Source organism: Coregonus clupeaformis, chromosome 3 (assembly GCF_020615455.1).
Source record: "Coregonus clupeaformis isolate EN_2021a chromosome 3, ASM2061545v1, whole genome shotgun sequence".
Lineage (NCBI taxonomy): Eukaryota > Metazoa > Chordata > Actinopteri > Salmoniformes > Salmonidae > Coregonus > Coregonus clupeaformis.
Genome location: NC_059194.1, coordinates 34,654,179 through 34,659,776, shown reverse-complemented (window position 1 = coordinate 34,659,776; position 5,598 = coordinate 34,654,179).

The window sequence follows — 5,598 nt, the reverse complement described above, 5'->3', positions numbered from 1 at the left end:
AACAGATATCGACTTATATAAGTTGTTATAATGAAATGCCATTGATTCGCAAATAATTCATATATCAGCAGTGACTAAAACTACTGGGGTATAAATTTAAATCACCAATTAATGGAGTAAACAACTAAACTGAGCCCTGGTAACTAACACTGAACAAAACTAAAAGTACACTCAGCATGTTTTTCTGGGGTTGTTACATTTACTAAACTGGAGGAATAGGGATCATTGTGCCTCTACAGAGAGAGCTTTCTAATTAAGAATATGTGCAAAACAAAGCAAGTGACACAATTGGAAACATTTTATTGCCACATTACCTGATTGGTTTTATGAGAAATACAGGGACTTTGAGGCCAGGAAACACAAAAACAAACATTTCAGCACTTTTCTACATCTGCTGGTACAGTTTTCAAAGTTAAGTACCCTGCCAAAATTCATATTAGTGCTAGAGACACCTCGACGGAGGCCCACCACTGTATGAAGAGGAGGCCTGTACACAAACAGGCAGCCATGTATTATTTGATGCCCTTGCAGGAGCAACCAGAGGCAGTCCTTGTTAGTTTACTTTCCCCAGGTGCAGCTGAGATTCTTTTAAAGGTAGCATTTAGCTATCTGATTCAGTTCAGCGATTCTTTGCCTCACGAAGGGGAGAATTTATGATGCAAAGTGTCATGAGGGACACTATGAGAGCACACATTTTTAGGGAGTGATTGCAAGGCCAAAGGCATCCAATTGCAATGGGATAGAACCTTCCCTGCCTTTCTTTACATAAGCAAGTGAACTAGACAGAAGGTACCCATGCCATTTGATTTGCACAAAATCCTTCAAGACCTGGGAAGGATCTGGTTCATTGAATAATTACGTAAAAGCTGCTTCATGCTTAATTCTACAGGGAATTTAGACAGATATAGAAGTTGTTCTCACCGTGGAGTCACGGGACATCAATTATTCTCTTTTAATTTTAGCCTTTTCTAGTTCACAACTGTTTAGTTTTGCCTTCCACAATAATGGTAAGCATACAGTACTATCATCCCTAAGGAAATACCATGTTCCCATGTGTCCTGACAGTAATCAAATCGGAACAGAATATACCTACATTGTTTTTAATTTACTCTCATCAAGATTCAAGACATGACCCCAATCAATTAATGTCAGGAAATGTACAAATGTACAGTATGAGCAACTGTTTTGATAGTTTTGCTTACAATTTACCACTGACATACTGTATCTTAACCTCTGAGAATAACATGCGATAAGACCTTAATTGGTTATTTGATGTTGTTGAGGTTTTTCTGCCCATAAGGAAGTAAACTATTTATAGTCCTAGTCCTGCATTCTCTGCTCTTTGAATTCACTTTGTTGGTTCATCTGCTGTATTCTCAGCAGGGGAGGTAACGGTAAGCAGTGTAGGCTAGGTAAGTGTCTCACTCTGTGGTCTGCTCAGGCAGCCTTTCTCCACAGAGCGTGTACTGTAGTGTACAGTAATCACATCTGTCCCAGGGGACCTGAGCTAGAGAGCCATAGCACAGTTGGAGCTGGAAGCTGCCTGTTTCTCATCTCTTCACCTCAATATTGTTTTTCCTCTCGCAATGAAACCTCCCTTACTCTGCATTATTGCTCTTATACCTGCACACAGGGGGACCGAACTGTTATTATGCGCTGGGCCCCATCTGCACTTCCTGAAGCAGATAGGGACATTAACATTGCCCAATTAACTCCTCTTGATTGGATTTCTTTGTAGTGTGAGTGTCTGTCGAGAATAATTAGGGCTGGGTTTGATTTTGTTTTATCTACATGCCTCAGTGTGCTGTGTGAGCTAGCAGATGCAGCGACTGAGATCTGCATTCTGTCTTGGTTAAATTGTCACTTAGTCAGAAAGCGATGGCTGTAGAAACGGTGGCAAAGCTCCTACTGTGAGGATCCAAAAAGCTGACGGGAGACTGAGTGAAGGTTTATCATCTCTGGCAGGGTAGGGTAAACACTTCAAAGGGACCGGTCTCACTCATAATCAACAAGATGGCACAGCCACAGCCATCACACCCACTCAGACAACACACACCATACCACACCCAGCTATGGTGCCATAGCTGCTAATATCAACGCTGTGCCATAGCTGCACACACACGCACACACACACAAACACACACACACACACTACATGCCATAGCTTCTGATATTCACGTTTCTATAGCTTGAATTATGACTCACCGTTGCGTTGTATGTACAGGTACAGTAAAAGGGTTTAACAGCATAGAGAACTCATAGTATAGGTCTCTAGGGAGTGCTTTTAACACAGCCATATAGTAACAGCTCTGTAATGCAAAACCTATTGAACCATGAAGAGGGAACCACATTTTTACAGGAAACCATGCCCTCTGCTGAGTTAGCTACCATAGCTGTAAGTGTTCTTGATAAATGTGATGAAACGAGACATACCGCCCCTAACCACAGCCACCGTTGTACACACCCTACACTGTGCTTACACAATTAATGCTGTCAATGCAGTGTGTAAAAAGCTGTTTTATGGTTAACAACAAGCACCTGCTGGCAGTGCAGGATGTGTTCCATCTCTCCGCTCCAGAGTTTCACCATCTATTTAATTGCGGATCACCATGAATCAGATGCCATTCTACAGACTCTCTGCTAGAGCGCAACAGTATCGTGTTAACTGCACTGCAGCCCTGTAGAATTTCAATCAGAGAGGGAAGCCTACGGAATATAGGACGTTTCAGAAGTGACTGACTTGCCATAAATCAACCATGATTCCACAGAAGTCATGAGTGTTACTACATATGTCATCATATTATGATGTGAATGGAAAACTTTGTCAAGTAGTCTACTTAGCTAATTATCTTCTTTTTTTACTTATTCTTTTTTACTTTTGTTCTCAGGGGAGCCCAATTTACACCAGGGTCTCATTCTCGATGGTGCCCTGAGAACAAACAATTCACAAATCAACATGATAATTCAATTAAACAGCAAAAAAGAAACTACAAGATACAGCAGTTACAGATACACCACATTTCAACAACACAAATCAATTATTACAATAAACCCAAACACTTGCAAACCTCAGTGAAATCTTTCCTCATTATCTTTCTAAACTGCCCTATTGGATTCAAGATGTAATGAGGTTTGTATTCCAAACATGGGAGACCTTAAAACTAAAGGCTGATTGACCTAGGTTGGTAGAGACACAAGGGACCTCAAGAGTTAATATTTATACTTTAACAGAAAAGTGAGATGTGTTGGAAGCTTGTGCAGCAGAGCTTTATAAACATTAAGGAAGAAATGAAGTGATCTACGGGAATTTAGGTCCAGCCAACCTTCTGATAAAGGATGCAGTGATGAGTATTAAACCTGTCATCTGTGATAAAGTGAAGCTCTATGGTACACAGCATCCAAGGTAGAGTAGTGGCTGCTACATTCTGATAAATAGTGTCACCATAATCAAGAGTCTGGTAGGAAGGTTGCCTGTACAACCTGCTTCCTGCTGTTTAGGGAGAGGCATGATCTACAGTGAGCTCCAAAAGTATTGGGACAGTGACAATTGTGTTGTTGTTTTGGCTCTGTACTCCAGCACTTTGGATTTGAAATGATACAATGACTATGACAGACTGTCAGCTTTAATTTGAGAGTATTTTCATCCATATCAGGTAAACCGTTTAGAAATTACAGCAATATTTTTACATAGTCCCCCCATTTTAGTGGACCAAAAGTATGGCGACAAATTCACTTAAATGTGTATTAAAGTAGTCAAAAGTTTAATATTTGGTCCCATATACCTAGCACACAATGATTACATCAAGCTTGTGACTCTACAAACTTGTTGTATGTATTTGCTATTTGTTTTGGTTGTGTTTCCGATTATCTTGTGCCCAACAGATATTAATGGTCACCTTTATTGTAAATTAGAATATAATATGTTTCTAAACATTAATGTGGATGCTACCATGATTATAGATAGTGTCACATTTTATAATGATTAGAAGCTAGGTGCAGGAATACATATTAGGGGTTTTATTTACTCCACCCAACACAGGGTACATCATGAAAAACGACGGGGATGAAGCCCAAAACAAACACGTATATATAACAAAGGGATGTAACCCAAACAAAAGAGCGAGGTGTAACCTCTACACAATACACTGGACGAGACCTGTAATACCAAGAGCACAATACATGGTACCCACGAGACCAACGGACCTGGGAAAATAATCAACAAGGACAATGGGGAACAGAGGGCACATACAGTTGAAGTCGGAAGTTTACATACTATTAGGTTGGAGTCATTAAAACTTGTTTTTCAACCACTCCTCAAATTTCTTGTTAACAAACTATAGTTTTGGCAAATCGGTTAGGACATCTACTTTGTGCATGACAAAAGTAATGTTTCCAACAATTGTTTACAGACAGATTATTTCACTTAGAATTCACTGTATCACAATTCCAGTGGGTTTCCAAGCTGCCTTTAAACAGCTTGGAAAATTCCAGAAAATTATGTCATGGCTTTAGAAGCTTCTGATAGGCTAATTGACATAATTTGAGTCAATTGGAGGTGTACCTGTGGATGTATTTCAAGGCCTACCTTCAAACTCAGTGCCTCTTTGCTTGACATCATGGGAAAATCAAAAGAAATCAGTCAAGACCTCAGAAAAAATGTGTAGACCTCCACAAGTCTGGTTCATCCTTGGGAGCAATTTCCAAACGCCTGAAGGTACCATGTTCATCTGTACAAACAATAGTACGCAAGTATAAACACCATGGGACCACGCAGCCGTCATACTGTTCAGGAAGGAGACGCGTTCTGTCTGCTAGAGATGGACGTACTTTGGTGCGAAAAGTGCAAATCAATCCCAGAACAAACCTTGTGGACCTTGTGAAGATGATGGAGGAAACAGGTGCAAAAGTATCTACAGTGGGGAGAACAAGTATTTGATACACTGCCGATTTTGCAGGTTTTCCTGCTTACAAAGCATGTAGAGGTCTGTAATTTTTATCATAGGTACACTTCAACTGTGAGAGACGGAATCTAAAATTAAAAAATCCAGAAAATCACATTGTAACTTAATATTTGGTTACAGACCTCTACATGCTTTGAAAGTAGGAGAACCTGCAAAGTCGGCAGTGTATCAAATACTTGTTCTCCCTACTGTATATCCATAGTAAAACGAGTCCTATATCGACATAACCTGAAAGGCCGCTCAGCAAGGAAGAAGCCACTGCTCCAAAACCGCCATAAAAAAGCAAGACTACGGTTTGCAACTGCACATGGGGACAAAGATCGTACTTTTTGGAGAATTGTCCTCTGGTCTGATGAAACAAAAATAGAACTGTTTGGCCACAATGACCATTGTTATGTTTGGAGGAAAAAGGGGGGTGGCTTGCAAGCCGAAGAACATCATCCCAACCGTGAAGCACGGGGGTGGCAGCATTATACTGTGGGGGTGCTTTGCTGCAGGAGGGACTGGTGCACTTCACAAAATAGATGGCATCATGAGGAAGGAAAATTATGTGGATATATTGAAGTAACATCTGAAGACATCAGTCAGGAAGTTAAAGCTTGGTCGCAAATGGGTCTTCCAAATGGACAATGACCCC